This window comes from Suncus etruscus, chromosome 3 (assembly GCF_024139225.1).
Source record: "Suncus etruscus isolate mSunEtr1 chromosome 3, mSunEtr1.pri.cur, whole genome shotgun sequence".
NCBI lineage: Eukaryota > Metazoa > Chordata > Mammalia > Eulipotyphla > Soricidae > Suncus > Suncus etruscus.
Window position 1 is genome coordinate 67,311,396 of NC_064850.1, and position 20,097 is coordinate 67,331,492.

General features: G+C 41.7%; 1 protein-coding gene across 2 annotated transcripts in view; it reads right to left on the reverse strand.

Moving 5' to 3' along the window:
* PPP1R12B (protein phosphatase 1 regulatory subunit 12B) overlaps window positions 1-20,097 on the reverse strand; it is a 254,079-nt gene that overhangs the window by 233,178 nt on the left and 804 nt on the right. The gene's annotated exons all lie outside the window — the stretch shown is intronic.

A 20,097-nucleotide genomic window follows, 5' to 3' on the forward strand; every position in this document is an offset into this window, starting at 1 on the left:
AATCTTTTGGGGCCGGGCGGTGGCGCTAAAGGTAAGGTGCGCCTGCCTTGCTTGCGCTAGCCTTGGACAGACCGCGGTTCGATCCCCCGGTGTCCCATATGGTCCCCCAAGCCAGGAGCAACTTCTGAGCACATAGCCAGGGTAACCCCTGAGCGTTACCGGGTGTGGCCCAAAAACCAAAAAAAAAAAAAAAAAAAAAAAAAAAAAAAAAAAAAAAAAAAATCTATTTTTTTTTTTTTTTTTTTTTGGTTTTTGGGTCACACCCAGCAGCGCTCAGGGGTTTCTCCTGGCTCTGCATTCAAAAATTGCTCCTGGCAGGCTCGGGGGACCATATGGGATGCTGGGATTTGAACCACTGTCCTTCTGCATGCAAGGCAAATGCCCTATCTCCATGCTATCTCTTCGGCCCCTCAATTAAAAATTTTACTTAGAAAAATACTTTAGAGGCCAGAGCAATAGCACAGAGGGTGGGTAGGGTGTTCACCTTGCACACAGCCAACCCAAGTTCAATCTCTGGCATCCCAGATGGTCCTCTGAGCCTGCCAGGAATGATTTCTGAGTGCAGAGCCAGGAGTAACCCCTGAGTGCCTCTGGATGTGGCCAAATATAAACATCTCTACTTTAAAGGAATATGTACCATTATTTCTTTAGCAAAGTTAAGAGGTCCTAAAAGAAATGCACTTGAATTCAGTGACATGATCTAGCAGGCCAGGTAAAGTCTTAGAATAAATCAACAGAGTTGTTGCAGAAAGGAGGAAAAGGCATCAATGTTGAATTCAGACACTTAATCTAACAGAACAGGAAAAAAATCAGCAAAGCTGGCTGTGGCAAAGGAGAGAAAAGACCTCTGTTAATGAGAGAGCCAGACCAGAAGAAACAGCAGCTTCAGGACCTACTAAGAGAGGAGGAATGGAATAGGACTCTAAAGGGAAGAGAAATAAGTGCAATAATTCAAAATTCAGATCATTTCTCTATAAAGAATCTGAATACATTTTCCTTCCTAGTCACATGTCATATTAAAATTATTTAATAAATCTCTCTACTGAGGTTCAACAGCCCTAGGATGGAAATAGTAGGTAAATAAACGACTTTACTTCCAAGTCTTTTATCAGCCACAGCATGACTTTCTGAAAAATACTTGAAGTTTTGGAGATTCTAAAATTCTTTAAAGTTTTACAAATCTTGATTGCTTGGCAACTGAGCAGAATTTACAATAACTAAATTTACACATTTTTTTTGTTGTTTTTGGGCCATACCCAGTGACGTTCAGGGGTTATATTTGGCTATGCACTCAGAAATCATTCCTGGCGGGGCCGGAGAGATAGAATGGAGGTAGAGCATTTGTCTTTTATGCAGAAGGATGGTGGTTCAAATCCTGACATCCCATATGGTCCCCTGAGCCAGCCTGGAGCAATTTCTGAGCATAGAGCCAGGAGTAACTCCTGAGCAATGCCGGGTGTGAACCAAAAACCAAAAACCAAAAAAAAAAAAAAAAAAAAAAGAAATCATTCCTGGCTTGGGGGACCATATGGGATGCTGGGGGATTGAATCATGGTCCATCCTAGATTAGTACTTACAAGGCATTGATGCCTTACCGCTAGCACCACTGCTCCAGCCCTCCAGCCCCTTACAGTCTTTTTTTTTTTTTTTTTTTTTTTTGGTGTTTGGATCACACACCCAGTGGCATTCAGGGGTTAGTCCTGGTTCTGCACTCAGAAATCACTCCTAGCAGGCTCGAGGAACCATATGGGATGCCAGGATTTAAATCACTGTCTGTCCTGGATCAGCTGCATGCAAGGCAAACACCCTGCAGCTGTGCTATCTCTCTGGCACCCCCTGGTAATTTTCTTATTGACCCAAAAATAACATAAATATATTGCTTATTTTCCCATATATCTAACTGCTAATATTTGGGAGCCACACCCAGTGGTACTCAGGTAATACTCCTGGCAAGTTTGGTAGACCATATAGGATACTGGGGATTAAACCCAGGTTGAGTGCATGCAAGGCAAATGCCCTACACAATATGCTATCATACCAGTCAATTTAAGTTCACTCTCTTTATGGCTTGAGATATGGTTTATCTTGAGTGACCATGAATATTTGACAGGGAAAATGCCTATTCTACTATTACCATGTATAGTTTTCTTTCTACAAATATAAACTAAAAGATGGTTTCTAGTGTTTAGATCTTCTACCTATTGTTTTGCTTTTGTCATTTTAGCTGCCATTTTTCACTGTAATATGGGTTTACTTTTATCCGTCCAGTCACCAATGTTACTGGTCTAATGTCAGTCATTTTCACAGTGTAAGTGTGTTTGCCTTGTATTTCCTAATAATAAGTGATGATGAAGCCTTTTTTTCCATGTGCCTCTTGGCCATCAGTGTGTCCTATTTGGAGAAGTGTCTATTCAGACATGCCTATTTTTTACTAGTTTTTTTTTTTTAGTTATTATTGTTGTTGTTGAGTTGCAAGTTATTTATGTGCCTTAGATATTAAGCCTTTATTGAAGTATTGCAAATATCTCTCCAATTCAGCAAAATGTTATTTCATTTTGCTGATCTTTTCTTTTGTATTGGAAAAGACTTTTTATTTGATGCAGTCCCAATTACTTTTATTTTGTTTTCATTTTCTTTGACATTAAGAAAATCACTAATATGTATTTTCTATGTTATCTTTCAAGACTTAGTTTTTGGGTCTAACATTCAGGTCTTTAATGTGTTTTTAATAAAATTTTTTCATAGTTTAAGTATTAATTTTTGTGTGAATGTATTATCTTTATTCTATTCTACTGATCTATGTTTGTCTATTTTTATTACAATATCATACTATTTTAACTTCTGGCATTATATAATTTGAAGTCACGTAACATATTGTTTCCATTTTTCTTCTTTTTTCCTAAGGCTGCTTTTACCAACAGGAAAGATAGCTCAAAAGAACAGAGTGCATGCTTTGGCATCACAAGGTCCCCCCAGTACCACCAGAAGTAGCCCAACCAATGAGGCTTTAAAATAAAAATAAATAAAAACATACAAAACATTGCTCTCGGGGCCGGACAGATAGCATGGAGGTAAGGCATTTGCCTTTCATGCAGAAGGTCATTGGTTCGAATTCTGACGTCCCATATGGTCCCCCGTGCTTGCCAGGAGCAATTTCTGAGCGTGGAGCCAGGAGTAACCCCTGAGCACTGCCAGGTGTGACCCAAAAACCATAAAAAAAAAATTGCTTTCACTATATGGAATCTCTAGTGGTTCCATATTAAACTTTAATAGTTCTTATTCTACTTTTTTTTTTTCGGCCACACCTGTTTGATGCTCAGGGGTTACTCCTGGCTAAGCGCTCAGAAATTGCCCCTGGCTTGGGGGACCATATGGGAACCAGGGGGATCGAACCATGGTCCTTCCTTGGCTAGTGCTTGCAAGGCAGACACCTTACCTCTAGCGCCACCTCACCGGCCCCTTATTCTACTTTTTAAATACATAAGTATTAGCATTTCTGTTTTATTTTTGGCCACATTCAGTGATGCTCAGAGGTTAGACCTAGTATGTTGCTAGAGATCACTCTCAATTGTACTTGTGGACCATGTAGTGTGGGAATCAAATCCAGGCCTTCTGCATGCAAACATGTGCACTAGCCTTTTAAGCTATTTTTCTGATCCCTAAAATATTCAATATTTTACAGATTCAATTAAGTCTATATAAATATTTTAGGGGCTGGAGAGATAGCCTGGAGATAGGGCATTTGCCTTACATCCAGAAGAAGGGTGGTTCAAATCCCAGCATCCCATATGGTCCCCCGTGCCTGCCAGGGGCAATTTTTGAGCACAGAGCCAGGAGTAACCCCTGAGCACTGCTGGGTGTGACCCCAAAAAAAATTTAGTAATATGGTCTTTTTTAAACTAATAATTCCAATCATATCCATTAAATCTATCTAATCACATGGAATATTTCTTAACATCATGCTCTGTTGCTTTTAGTGGTTCTTATTATATAGGTCTTTTACCTCCTATACTGTATAACATTTATTAAGGTACTTAATACTTTCTTGATCCAGTTATAAACGGGATTGTCTTCTTAAATTTTTTTTCTTCTCACTTATTATTTACATATAGGAATATACATAAAGATTTGGGGCCAGAGAGTAGCATGGAGGTAAGGCATTTGCCTTTCATGCAGAAGGACGGTGGTTCGAATCCCGGATGCCAGATGGTCCCCCGTGCCTGCCAGGGGCGATTTCTGAGAACAGAGCCAGGAGTAACCCCTGAGCGTGCTGCCAGGTATGACCCCCCCCCAAAAAAAAAAAAGATTTTAATATAGGGCCAAAGAGATAGTGCAGCGGGAGGGCATTGGCCTTGCAAGGACCAATGGTGGTTCGAATCCTGGCATCCCATATGCCCCTGGTCCCCACCCCACCCCCACCCTCGTGCCTGCCAGGAGCGATTTCAGAACAGAGAGTCAGGAGTAACCCCTGAGTGTCGCCAGATGTGGCCCAAACCCCCCAAAAAGCAAATAAACAAACAAAAGATTTTAATATATTGTTTCTGTAACCTGCCTCTTACTGTAATCACTATTTCTAATCAATTTTAGTATAATCTTCAATATTTTCTATATATATTATTCAAAGATCTGTAAAGAAAGATAGATTCAGCTTTTTTCCAATCTGGATTCCTTTTATTTCTTGTAATGGTCTAATTTCTCTGGCTAACTCCTTTAATACTAAATCAATTAAAGATATGAGAATAGGGGCTCAGAGAGATAGCATAGCGGGCGGCGTTTGCCTTGCAAGCAGCCGATCCAGGACCAAAGGTGGTTGGCTCGAATCCCAGTGTCCCATATGGTCCCCCGTGCCTGCCATGAGCTATTTCTGAGCAGACAGCCAGGAGTAACCCCTGAGCAACGCCGGGTGTGGCCCAAAAAAAAAAAAAAAAAAAAAAAAAAGATATGAGAATAGGGGCCAAAGCGATAGCACAGCAGTACGAAGTTAGCCTCGTGGCTGACCCAGTACGGACCTTGGTTAGATCCCCAGCGTCCCATATGGTCCCCCAAGCCTGGAACAATTTTTTGAGCACATAGCCAGGAGTAACCCCTGAGCATCACTGAGTGTGGGCCTCCCAAAAAATCAATAAAAAAAGAGAGATGAGAATAGACAACTAATCTTGTTCCTATAGTAAAAGAAAAGTTTTCTTTTTCATTTTTAACTCATCAGTGCATATATTAGCTGTAGCTCTATAATATATGATTTTCGTTATGCTGAAGCATGTTCCTTTTATCCCCTTTTATAAAAAATTTTTATCATAAATGGGAGCTGAGTTTTGTTAAATGCTTTCACTTGTAGGATACAAGAATATAATAATGATTTTTGTCTTTCCTTTTGTTGGTAATAATATATCATATTAATTGATTTGTGCATTTTGGGCTATCCTTACATCCCAGAGTAAATTCCATTTGGTCATGATATATGATCCTTTTAATGTAATGTCAAATTTATCTGCTAGTAGCATACTGAAGATTTTAAAGGTTTGTATTTTTTGGGTTTTTTTTTTTTTGGTTTTTGGGCCACACCTGGCAGTGCTCAGGGGTCACTCCTGGCTGTCTGCTCAGAAATAACTCCTGGCAGGCTCGGGGGACCATATGGGACACCGGGATTCGAACCAACCACCTTTGGTCCTGGATCGGCTGCTTGCAAGGCAAATACCGCTGTGCTATCTCTCCGGGGCCCCCATACTGAAGTGGTTTTTTTGGGGGGTTTTTTTTTTTTTTTTGGTTTTTGGTTTTTGGGCCACACCTAGCGGTGCTCAGGGGTTACTCCTGGCTGTCTGCTCAGAAATAGCTCCTGGCAGGCACGGGGGACCATATGGGACACCGGGATTCGAACCAACCACCTTTGGTCCTGGATCAGCTGCTTGCAAGGCAAATGCCGCTGTGCTATCTCTCCGGGCCCCATACTGAAGATTTTAAAAACATATGTTTGGATATGACTTGGAGTCCACTGCTAAATTTCCCTCAATGTTTAAAATACAACACATTTTCATTCTGCTAACAAATAGAATCTGAGAATGTCACATAAGGCAAAATTCTCAATGGCACCATGGCACAAATGAAACTTAATATATTTTTATCCTAAAATAGTAATAAACAGGAGCCGGAATGATAGCACAGTGGAAGGCGTTAGCCTTGCATGCAGACAGACCCAGGTTCAATCCCCGGCATCCCAGATGGTTCCCTGAGCCTGACAGAGTTATTTCTGAACACAGAGCCATGAGTAGCCCGAGTGTCACCAGGTGTGGCCTAAACCACTCCCAAAAAGGAAAGAAACAGACACAAAATAGGAATTTTCTAGAAGCAGAACAAAACTCATTAGAAGTTTAAATCATGGGGCCAGAGAGATAACACGGAGGTAAGGCTTGCATGTAGAAAGTTGGTGGTTAGGACCCGGAGAGATAGCACAGCGGCGTTTGCCTTGCAAGCAGCTGATCCAGGACCTAAGGTGGTTGGTTCGAATCTGGTGTCCCATATGGTCCCCCGTGCCTGCCAGGAGCTATTTCTGAGCAGACAGCCAGGAGTAACCCCTGAGCACTGCCGGGTGTGACCCAAAAAACAAACAAACAAAAAAAAAAAAAAAAAAAAAAGAAAGAAAGAAAGTTGGTGGTTCAAATCCCGGTATTCCATATGGTCCCCTGAGCCTGCCAGGAGCGATTTCTGAGCATAGAGCCAGGAGTAACCCCTGAGTGCTGCTGGGTATGACCCAAAAAAACAAAAACCAAAAAAGAAGTTTAAATTAGGGACTAGAGAGATTGTACACTGGTAGTGCATTTGCTTTGCATGCAGCCAATCAGGGTTTGATACTCAACATCCCATACGGTCCTGAATTCTTCCAGGAGTAAGCACTGAGAAAAACCAGGAGTAAACCTTGAGTACCACTAGGTGCAACCCAAAAACAAGAACTGCAATAATGTGTAAATCAGGGCCAAAGAAATAGTATAGAGAATAAAATGCTTGTTTTGCACTCAGTCGTCCCTGGTTCAGTCCCTAGCACCACATATAGTTCCTTATGCATCACTAGGATTCATCCCACAGAACCACAAGGAATAAGCCCTGAGCATACCAGGTGTGACACAAAAGCAAAAACACAAAAAGTATAAATCATACAGGAAGCAAAGAACTCTTCACCTTTCTCCATAAACAATTAACGATGAAAACAACAGTGTCAGTCAAAATTTCCTATCAAGGCACAGTCAGACTTCTCAGGTACATGATTACTAGATCTATAAAAGGAGAAAATTTTCATCAATTTGCTCTTATGATACTGATGCCACAGAAAGGTAATGGTATGATTACTGACAAACTATATAGAGAAAAATCTAACTTAGGGACTGGAGCGATGGCACAGCGGTACAGCATTTGCCTTGCACATAGCTGACCCAGAACGAACTGCGTTTCGATCCCCCAATGTCCCATATGGCCCCCTAAGCCAGAAGCAATTTCTGAGTGCACAGCCAGGAGTAACTCCTGAGTGTCAGCAGGTATAGCCCAAAAATAAAATAAAATAAAAAAATCTAAATGAGATGTTCAACTCAGACCAATTAAATGTAGTGCTTTCTGAAATACCTCATCAAAAAATTAAATATTGTTTTGAGATTTAAGAATCTTGGTAGATTCTTTTTCCTCTGCCTTCATTTATTTGTACAATTCCAAATAATTAAGAACCTCCAACTCCAGATCTTTTCAAAATGCTGCTTAGAAAATTGGAGTCAGGGGCCGGGCGGTGGCGCTAAAGGTAAGGTGCCTGCCTTACCTGCGCTAGCCTAGGACGGACCGCGGTTCGATCCCCCGGCGTCCCATATGGTCCCCCACGCCAGGAGCAACTTCTGAGCACATAGCCAGGAGTAACCCCTGAGCGTCACCGGGTGTGGCCCAAAAAACAAAAAAAAAAAAAAAAGAAAGAAAATTGGAGTCAGGGGCCGGGCGGTGGCGCTAGAGGTGAGGTGCCTGCCTTGCCTGCGCTAGCCTAGGACGGACCGCGGTTCGATCCCCCGGCGTCCCATATGGTCCCCCAAGCCAGGAGCGACTTCTGAGCGCATAGCCAGGAGTAACCCCTGAGTGTCACCGGGTGTGGCCCAAAAACCAAAAAAAAAAAAAAAAAAAAGAAAATTGGAGTCTAATGTGATTTACCCTGTAACTAACTGGACTTATTATCCCTTTAAAAAAAAAAAACACCAAGCCAAAACAAAACAAAACAAAAAAACACAGAGCTGAGCTCCTATGAGACCAGGTATTAAGGGTATAGTGATAACTATGTCTTGCCTATCTCTCCTCAAAAAGATAGATATCTGATCATACAGGGAAATACCTCAATTCTAAACCTCATCAGAGATCAAATAAACTTCAAAAAATATTTTTAAATATTTTAGATAAAATACACATCTAAAGCAATATAGTAAAGTGGGTAGGATTCTTGCCTTGCTAAGATCTGGATCCCTGCATACATATGATCCCCTACACCCTACCAGGAGTGATCCTGAGCACAAAGTCAAGAGAAGATCCTAACACAATTGTCCGTGACTCCAAAACAAAAACAAAAACAAAAAACAAATACACATTCAAATACTGCAACATGTGCTATTCTCTATTACCTAAAATGGTACCTAACCCAAAATAAATACTCAATAAATATTTATTTACATGGGTAAATATATAGATAAATAAAGAGCGAACTCTCTCCTTCCTTAGATATTCTTCATTTCTCCCTTCTAATCACTTTTCCTCTTCCTCTTCCTAAATATGTAAGTTCCTCAAGGGCGAGACTGTGATCTTCAACTCTTCCTAAACTAAGAGTTCATCTTTCGGGGGCCAGGCGGTGGCGCTAAAGGTAAGGTGCCTGCCTTGCCTGTGCTAGCCTTGGATGGACCGAGGTTCGATCCCCTGGTGTCCCATATGGTCCCCCAAGCCAGGAGCAACTTCTGAGCACATAGCCAGGAGTAACCCCTGAGCGTTACCGGGTGTGGCCCAAAAACCAAAAACCAAAAAAAAAAAAAAAGAGTTCATCTTTCAGAACTTTGCTAAACACTGACACATATTCAAGCAACATGCTGGGTACTAAGAGAAAACAGGTGATCAAGATGTATTTCCTGCCACCAGGAACCCATAATCCAAAAGAAGTTAAATATGAACTTGCCGGGTTTGATGCAGGACAAACAGGTGGACTAGAGGCGACATCAGGATAGAGGTGAGGGTCTTGGACAGTTTGGTGGTATGCAGATTTGTACATCAACATCATAAACAATAACACTATCGTAACCATGTTACCTAAGCTACAATAAAACAAAGAAAATCACATACACTCAGAAGATAAAAACTTGTAAAAGATAAAACTTGTAGAAGATAAAAACTTACTACCACTCACATATAATTGGTAAACAAGCAGCAATGAGATTAAGAAAGAGTAAAGAAATTCTGACCAGACACTCCACAGAGGAAGTGACCTCAGAGGTGGGTGAGACAAGAAGGAGTGTTGGGGTTTCTTTTTGTTTTCTTTTGCTTTGTGGACCCCATATGGCAGTGCTCAGAGGTTACTTCTGGCTCAGTGCTCCAGGATTACCCTTAGCAGTGGGGACGCGAGTAAACGGCACATGCAGTGTGGTGAACTAAAGCCAGGTCTCTGACATGCAAAGCATGCACAGGAAGGAACGCTTGTATCAGATACAACAGAGCAGCCAGACAAAAGGGGTTGGGGGAGGATCAGGATGGAAAGAATGCTCAAGAAACAGAAAGTAACACATGTACAAGAATGTGAATATGTTTGAAGAGTGGCAGAGAAGATGGCTTGAGAGATTTTTATTGTTTGTTTGTTTGTTTTTGGGCCACACCCGGTGACGCTCAGGGGTTACTCCTGGCAATGCGCTCAGAAGTCGCTCCTGGTGTGGGGGACCATATGGGACACCGGGGGATCGAAACGCGGTCCATCTTAGGCTAACGCAGGCAAGGCAGGCACCTTACCTCTAGCGCCACCAGGCTGGCCCCTTGAGAGATTTTTAGATGCTATGTACAAAATTACTTTTTCTTTTCTTTTTTTTTGTTTTTGGGCCACACCCGGCGTTGCTCAGGGGTTACTCCTGGCTGTCTGCTCAGAAATAGCTCCTGGCAGGCATGGGGGACCATATGGGACACCGGGATTCGAACCAACCACCTTTGGTCCTGGATCGGCTGCTTGCAAGGCAAATGCTGCTGTGCTATCTCTCTGGGCCCACAAAATTGCTTTTTCACTTTGAATGTCAAAGGTAACAAATTGGAAAACTGCATTAGAATAACCTGAGCTGCATGATTAAAAAAGCACAGAATCGGGGCCAGATAAATGAGTGGCTACCGACAGTATTCCCCAAGAAGAGAAGGAAGGAAAAGGATAACACAGACTTATGACTAGAACAAAGGCACAACATGGGCGAGAGAGATAGCATGGAGGTAAGTCATTTGCCTTGCATGCAGAAGGATGATGGTTCAAATCCCAGCACCCCATATGGTCCCCTGAGCCTGCCAGGAGTAATTTTTGAGTGTAGAGCCAGTAGTAACCCCTGAGCGCTGCCAGGTATGACCCAAAAATCAAAAAAAAGGAAACATCACAACAGTGAATAAGAAAATAAAATCTGGGCCCAGAGAGATAGCACAGTGGCGTTTGCCTTGCAAGCAGCTGATCCAGGACCAAAGGTGGTTGTTTCGAATCCCGATGTCCCATATGGTCCCCCGTGCCTGCCAGGAGCTATTTCTGAGCAGACAGCCAGGAGTAAACCCTGAACACCGCCGGGTGTGGCCCAAAAACCAAAAAAAAAAAAAAAAAAAAAAAAAGAGTAAGAAAACCATTGGAAGAGATGAGCCAGAGCGATAGCACAACTGGTGGGGTGTTTGCCTTGCATGTGGCTGACCCAGGTCTGATTCTCAGCATCCCATATTGTCCCCCATGCCTGCCAAGAGTAATTTCTGAACACAGAGCCAGGAGTAACCCCTGAGAGCCACTGTATGTGCCCGCCCCAAAAAAATTATTGGAAGAGTCAATAAACTCAAAAAAAGAATTATGGAAAAAATAATTACTCGGGCCCGGAGAGATAGCACAGCAGTGTTTGCCTTGGAAGCAGCCGATCCAGGACCAAAGGTGGTTGGTTCGAATCCCGGTGTCCCATATGGTCCCCCGTGCCTGCCAGGAGCTATTTCTGAGCAGACAGCCAGGAGTAACCCCTGAGCACTGCCGGGTGTGGCCCAAAAAACCAAAAAAAAAAAAATTTACTCATTTAAACAGAAATTAAGGACCTAATGAATATAGAAGTTCTTGGCAGCAGAACCAAAGAAGCAGAAAATCCAATTAATAAACTTAAATATAAGGCATATGACATCATTAAGACAAAGTAATAGAAAAGGTTTTGGGGGCCAGTGAGGTGGCACTAGAGGTAAGGTGTCTGCCTTGCAAGCACTAACAAAGGAAAGATTGTGACCCCGGTTTGATCGCCCAGCGTCCCATATGGTCCCCCCAACCCAGGGGCAATTTCTGAGCGCTTAGCCAGGAGTAACCCCTGAGCATCAAACGGGTGTGGCCTGAAAAACCAAAAAAGAAAAGGTTTTGGTGGGGAACCACACCCAGATGGTGCTCAGGGGTTACTCTAGGCTCTATGCTCAGGGGTCACTGCTGGTAGTGCCACGGGATATATGGATGACCATATGGATCAAACCAGGGCAGCCTCATATGAAAGGAAAACACCCTATCCACTTTTTCTATCACTCTGGACTAGGAGAGATTTTTTGATAAAGAAAATCTAAGATATTTAATAGAAGTTGAAAAAAATCTCCCAAACAGGAATTCCAGAAGGTGAAGAAAAAAATATAGAGTGAATGGTGGAAGAAATAGAGTTAGACTTCCCCAATCTGAGAAAAGACACTATACATTGACCCAGAAAAGCATAGAGAGATTAGATAGTAGATGATAGAGATGATAGATAGATAGATAGATAGATAGATAGATAGATAGATAGATAGATAGATAAGCCCTCAAACAGAAATACACCAAAACATACTATAATCAGAATGAGAACCTTCTTACCTTGGACTGGTCCTCCTGGCCAGTAACAATATTGAAAACTACAGTGTCGAAAAGGATAAAAAGAGACAGAGGAAAAAGTGTGTGTGAAGTGTGTGTGTGTGAAAGAGAGAGAGAGAGAGAGAGAGAGAGAGAGAGAGAGAGAGAGAGAGAGAGAGGGAGAGAGAGGGAGAGAGAAAGAGAAAGGAAAAAAGATGAAAAGTCAAAGAAAATATGAAAGCAAACTTATCAGATGTATGGTGGCATATTTCTCTTTATGGTTCTTCTCATTTGTGGGGGTCACAACCGGTGATGCTCAGGGGTTACTCCTGGCTTAGCAGTCAGAAATTGCTACTGGCTAGGGGGACCATATGAGATGCAGGGATTGACCCAGGTCCATCCTGGGTCAGCCGCATGCAAGGCATATGCCCTACCGCTTCACTATCACTCTGGCCCCATCTTCTCATTTTTTTAAAGATAAATAAATTCTTTAATTGGCTCACTGGGAGATACAGTTACAAAGTTGTTCAATGTTGACTTTCAGTCATATTGTCTACAACACCCTTCACCAGTGCACATTTCCCACATAGAATGTCCCCACATTCCCTACCACCATCCCCCCTGCCTTTTACCTTGCCTGACTCTATGGCAAACATCTAGCCATTAGCCATCTCTTCATATTTCTTTTGTTCTGTTCCATAGGTCTGATAAACATGGTAGAAATGCCTGTTCTACCCAAAGCATTCTACAGATCCTCTGCAATCCCATCAAAGTTCTAATGACATTCTTCAAGGAGTTAGAACAAATACTACTGAAATTTGCAAGAAAACATAAAATTCCCCAGATTGTCAAAGCTATTCTGAGGAGATAAAAAGAAAATGTAGGACAATGCATTGCTCGACTTTAAATTATACTATAAAGCTATAGTAATCAAAGCTGAATGGCAGACTCCCATGCCAATGGTACTGAACTCAGTGCCAAGAAATAAACCCTGAAGTATGTGAACAGTGAATCTACAACAAAGAAGCTAGGTGTATAAAATAAAAAAAGTAAAGTCTCTTCAGGAAATGATGCTGGGAAAACTAGATAACCACATGCAGTAAAATCTAAATTGGGTCCTTGTAAGATGACAACCAGCCAAAACATGGGAATTTTGTTTTGTTTTGTTTTGTTTTGGGGTAACACCCAGCAGTGCTCAGGGGTTACTCCTGGCTCTGCTCAGAAATCACAAGTGGCAGGCTCAGGGGACCATATGGGATGCCAGGATTCAAACCAGCATCCTTCAGCATCTAAGGTAAACGCCCTACCACTGCGATATCTCTCCGGCCTTGGGGACTTTTTTTTATACTACATGCAAAAATTAATTAAAAGTAGATGAAGGGGGGCTGGAGAGATAGCATGGAGAAAAAAAAAAACCACTACCACATCCAAGATACAGAGTATTTCCATTAGAGAAAGTATTCCTTGGGGTCGGAGAGATAGCATGGAGGTAAGGCGTTTGTCTTGCATACAGAAGGTCTGTGGTTTGAATCCCGGCATCCCATATGGTCCCCCGAGCCTGTGATTTCTGAGCATGGCGCCGGGAGTAACACCTGAGCGCTGTCAGGTGTAAACCAAAAACCAAAAAAAAAAAAAAGTAGATGAAAGGGGGGCCAGAGAAATAGTACAGTGACTTTTTTTTTGGGGGGGGGGGCCACACCTGGCAGTGCTCAGGGGTTACTCCTGGCTGTCTGCTCAGAAATAACTCCTGGCAGGCACGGGGGACCATATGGGACACCGGGATTCGAACTGACCACCTTTGGTCCTGAATCGGCTGCTTGCAAGGCAAACGCCGCTGTGCTATCTCTCCGGGCCCAACAGTGACTTTTTTAGCTTCTGTTTACTAGTGGAGGTAGATCATTGAAGACAATTCTAAGATCCTGGAGAGTTCTGCCTATGCTTTCCTCACTATATTTTATCTATTCTGGTTTCATCTAAGGTTTCATCTACTTTTTAAAGTTTTGTTTTGGGGTTTTTGTTTCTTTTGGGGCCATACCTGGTGATGCTCTGAGGTTAATTCTAACTCTGCATTCAGGACTCATTCCTGGCAGTGCCTGGGGGACCATATGGGATACTGGGGATCAAATCCAGGTTGGCTGCATATAAGGCTGTACTATCTTTCTGGCCCCACATAGCCAGGAGTAACACCTGAGCGTTACAGGGTATGGCCGAAAACCAAAAAAAAAAAAAAAAAAAAGCCAAATTCAAAGTTATAATACTATATAATTCATCTAGTTCACAGTACAAGTATAGAGAATAGAACTGATGTGGCATGAAATAGATGAAATGGTAGTAGGAAGACATGGCTACAAAGAAACATAAATAGGGCTGGAGAGAGCACAGTGGTAAGGCGTTTGCCTTAGACGCAGGATGGTGGTTTGAAACCCGGGTCCCATGTGGTCCCCCAACCCTGCCAGGAGCGATTTCTGAGCATGGAGCCAGGAGGAACCCCTGGGCGCTGCTGGGTGTGACCCCCCAAAAAAAAGAAAAAAAGAAAAAAAGAAATCTTGAGGGTAATGTTACATGTTTTGATTTCAGTAACAATTGTATGTATTTTTCAAAATTCAGAGAACTTTACATTTTGTTTTGGTTTGTTTTGGGGCCACTCTGGGTGGTACTTGGAGGTTACTCCTGGCTCTACACTCAGGAGTCATTCCTGGCAGTGCTTGGGAGATGATGTGGGAACCCAGTGAGGCCACATGCAAGGCAAACACCCTACCTACTGAACGATCACTCATGCCTGAGAACTCTACACTTTTTAAAAAAGTGGTTTTTACTGTATATAAAGCATACCTTAAGTTTAAAATATTTTTAAAGTACCTAAATGTTTATCATCATGAAGAATTTGATTCCTCTGTTACTCCTGTTATTCTGCATATTTGCCTCTACAGTTTTTTTTGAGAGTTGAGTTTTAGGCATATCATATTTCAACACCAGTTCCACCATGAATGTCAACTCCCTCCACTGGTATTTTAGATTTCAAATATTTTAAAATAAAGGTAATGCCTTCATTTTAATTAACAACAAGGCCTGTTAATGATAAGCTTAGTTAACCCCCATCACTACACAGTTAACATTAAGAAGAATCAATAATATGATTTTTACTGATGAGAACTTTTATCATGTATTCTCTTAGCTGTCAAATATACCACATGGTATTGTAAAATACATGCTGTAATCACATCCTAAGAACTTCTATTCTGGGGGCCGGGCGGTGGCGCTAGAGGTAAGGTGCCTGCCTTGCCTGTGCTAGCCTTGGACGGACCGTGGTTCGATCCCCCGGCGTCCCATATGGTCCCCCAAGCCAGGAGCAACTTCTGAGCGCATAGCCAGGAGTAACCCCTGAGCGTTACCAGGTGTGGCCCAAAAACAAAAAAAAAAAAAAAAGAACTTCTATTCTTTTATAATTCAGCTTGTCTACTTAACATACTACCCCCAAACTTCAAAAGCCCTAATGGTAGTATATAACTACTCCGTGGAACTTTAAGAAAGGTAAAGAGAAATTTGGTCAGGAGACAGCATAAAAATGTTACTTGTATCTGTGTTTAATACAAATCATAAAAATAAGCCTAATTTCTAAATTTGACTTTGAGGTCCCTATGGCATGGAAACTTGGGAGTAATATTTATAAGGCAAGCGGCCAGGTACCCAACATAGTCTGATGCATCATATTAACCATCTGAAGAGGCAAACTCCTAAAATAAGTCCAGATGACTATCTAGATCAGTATTCATGGAGAAACCAATTTTCTTCACCACAAATCCTATTTTATTCATTCATAAATCCCATTTTCCTCAAATACTGTCACTAAACTCAACTCATTGAAACACAACAGTCATTTCACAGACCAGACAAATAGACCTCTAAGACAAATAAGCAATTCAATGGAATAGAAGAGTGAAGAACAAGCTGTGGACGTTAGAGAAAACTTAAAGGTACTGCATGCATGAAACCCAGGATCAAGCCCCAGTACTGCATGGTTCCCTCTGCATGACCAAGATCCCCTGAACCTCCAAGTGAGGTCAAAAGCCATTAAGAAAAACAAGTTTGGGGAACTAGAGCAATAGTACAGTGGGTAAGGTACTTGCCTTGCATTTGGCTGACCCATGATCAATCCCCAGCACCCCATATGATCTCCCAACATTTCCAGGAGTGATCCCTGAGCACCACTCAATGTGGCTAAATAAAACAAAAAAGAAACATGTATTTTATTTATTTATTTATTTATTTATTTATTTATTTATTTTGCTTTTTTGGGCCACACCTTGTGACACTCAGGGGTTACTCTGGGCTATGCGCTCAGAAATTGCTCCTGGCTCAGGGGGACCATATGGGATGCTAGGAGATCAAACCAAGGTCCATCCTAGATTAGCCACATGCAAGGCAAATGCCCTACTGCTGTGCTATCGCTCCAGCATTGAAACATGTATTTTTTATCCACAAATCTCATTTTGTCTATAAATTTGTCCATAAATTCCAAGTTGTCACAGATACATACTATTTTATATTTACTTGAACACAGTGCCATCTTAATCTTTTGCCTCACTTGTAAATCAAATTTCTGTCTCTCCTCCTCCCTCATTTGCCCTTTGCCCCTACTTCTCTTTTCCAGAGAAATAGATTTTATTTGGGTGTGGAGGAGTTACAAGGCTATGGGGCTGGAGCAATAGCACAGCAGTAGGGCATTTGCCTTGCACATGGCAGACCTGGGACCAACCTGGGATGGATTCCCGGCATCCCATATGGTCCCCCGAGCCTCCCAGGAACAATTTCTAAGCACAGAGCCAGAAGTAACCTAAGTGCCACCAGGTGTGGCCCAAAAACAAAAACAAAAAAAAGTTATAAGACCAAACAGATAAAAAGGTTGGACTGACATTGGTTGTAACCTACCTTATATCTAGTTCAGATACAAGTGCTAAAACAATATAGTCTGAAAAAAAAAACACACAGATATTCGTTTTCATACACCCCAGAAGTTTACTTTCTAAAACAAGCACTTTCTCTACAACAGCACAATAATTTGGTAGGTTCAGTTTTAAGAGTTTGTATATAGATGTAGAGTACCCAGAATCATAATTAAGCATATCAATATAAGTGCCAATAAGCAACCTTGCAAAATAAATAGAGGAAAATAATTTTTGTCATGCATGGCATTTCTCAGAAGTTGTTACTGGCAGAGTTAGAAGTCACTCTGTAATTCTAGGAAGGACCATATGCATTGGCAGGAATTAAGTCCAGGCTTCCTACTTGCAAAGCATGCACTTGGCCCATTGAGCTATCTCTCCCACTCAAAATAAAAAGAAAAATTCTAAAGTATCATCAATAATTATTAATCCAAAGTTTATTCCCTAAACATAGGTAAATTTAATGATTTTTTTTGGTGAGCAAGTTAAGTGATTTTATGTAAATTTATATAAAATATATAATAATCTATATAAATAAATTGCCATAACTTCTATAGAAGATTCTAGGATACTAAGCTCATGCACACTAAATCATAATTTAGTCACCCAAATTTACTTAGACTCCCAGATTTTGATCAAAATTGATCTAGCTTTGGAGATATTTCTTATCCAAGTCTATTTCAAGTAAAAATAGGCCCCCTGGAGCTGGTTATCTTTGAGTCAAGCACCTTGTGGTCTAAGTAAAAGCTGCGAATAAAGCAAAATCTAAATCAAAAGTTGCATCAAAGCACCACAACCTAAAGGGCAAATTATCTACCATGATGTTGTGGGAGTAGAAAAAGAATCATCCCAGGGAGTACTGTGTGGGGTGGGGTGGGGTGGGGTGGGGTGGGGTGGGGTAGGGTGGTGGAGGTGATGGTGGTAGTGGTGGTGATGGTGGTGGTTGTGTGTGTGTGTAAAGTTGTGTGTGTGTGTGTAGAGTTGGTCAAGGGATCATGACCAAAACAAAACAGACAATTACAATTACCCTGATAATTCATATCATACTTGTCTAACAATCAGATTTTATTTTTGTTTTTGGGTCACACCCTGCAGCCCTCAGAGGTTACTGCTGGCTCTGTATCAGGAATGCCTCCTGACAGGCTTGAGGGATGCCGGAGATCAAACCAGAGTTAGCCACATGCAAGGCAAATGCCTTACCTGCTGTACTGTAGTTCTGGCCCCCAGATACTAAAATTAATTCATTCAGATTCCCATTTCACAAGAGAAAAATCAGTCACCAAAAAGATCCTGCTAATTGGAAGCTACAGCTCACATTTTGAAAATAACCTTATGTGTACCCTAGGAGTTTTTCAGACCATATATACTGTTAACTCTGGAAAGTGACTCAGGAAACAGTTCCTCACTCAATAAAGGTGAATTGTCTTGATTCAAAGACAGGTTTTCCCAATAGAAGGCTATTTAACCTCAAATCTTTGAGCAGCTCAATCTTTTCCTGAATTTGTCTAGTATTATGAGTATAGCTTTTCAGCTCCCTGCCATCCTGTAAGGAAAGAAGAAAATATACACACTGCATTCGAAGATTTTTTTTTTTTTTTGGTAACTCCATAGCACTCCTCTCCTAGTCCAAGAGATTGGTAACTGTGAAAAGTATGTTAACTAGGATAAGTAGTATTTCACAATAATGAAGAGAGAAGAAAAGGCACAAATGAAATCAATCTCAGAGAAGAGACCTGACAGTAGTCTGTGGTATGGAAAAGAGATCTACCTTAAGTAATCTGAAAGTAGATGCTTTTTCCTTCAGGATGATATTATATATTAAGGACCAGATTCAGCCAGCAGTCCCTTAAAAGAAAGAGGGCTCTAGGATAGTGAGGAAACTGAGAATAAGTAGAATAATAATTCAATAAAAGATCAAATAGCCAAGACTAGCTACATTCAGGGCTGTAGAGATAGCACAAAGATAGGGAGCTTGCCTTGCACGTGGCCACCCAGGGGCGGATCTGGGTTTGATCCCCAGCATCCCATGGTACCCCATGCCAGGAGCGATTTCTGAGCTCAGAGCCAGGAGTAATCCCTGAGCACCGCCGGGTGTGGCCCAAACCCTCCCCATACCCCCAAAATAGAATAGCTACATTCTATTTTTCAATCCTCTATGAAACCAATAAATGGTCTATCTCTTTTCCATCCCAAATACACTCGAAAAATAAAAATTCACCCTCTGAAATAGTTCAAAACATTTAAATAATGATGATGGCTCTCTTAGTTTCTATCTTGTTTACATTCTGCCCTTATTAAATAAAAGATAAAGCGCTGACATTTTAATCTAGAAAAACTATGCCTAGGAGAATATACTCTGCTTTCAAACCTTGCACAACTAATAATTTCTAAGTCCTAGATTTCTGTAAAATGGGAATAACCACTTGTCACATCCCTCTCGGGGAAAATCACTGTTAAAAATTTACATGAGGTGAAGCTAAATAACCTGCAGCGTTGACAGTGTTGAGCAGTCACCAAGAGAAAAGAAAACGGATACAAACAGGATGAAAAGAAAGGAAAGTTCCTTCCGGCTAAATAAGGGAGTAGGTTGCAATCACAACGGGACTAATGAAGTGATTTGGCTGATACATTCAAGAAAGTGGTTTGACATCAAATTAATATTTAAAAGGGGATTCTCGTGCCAACACATTCACTCTGCACAGACGGTAGAAGAAAAACAAGGAAGACTAAGAGTGGGTGTCCAGCTCTTAGCTTACCAAAATACCCTTAGTTCCCATTTGGAGAGGAGGATGGAGAGAGAGTTAGGACAGTCAGCCTGTACATCTCGTTACGTAAAGTGAGAAATGGAGCGAGGGGAATGGCCAGGAGGGATGATGGATCGTCCCTTCTTCCCAACCCCTCCACTCTGGCGGTATTCAGGGCTTAGATGTGTTCTCAGCAGAGAGACAAGGCAGGTGCAGGAGGCTAAAGGGAAAGGGTCACTCTACATGTGGCATCCAACTAACCGAACTGGGTTCTCTAAAGGAAGCCCTTCGAGGGTACCACTACCAAGAGAGAACAGAAACCCCCCTAGCAGTGAAGTCCGAGATCCTAGGA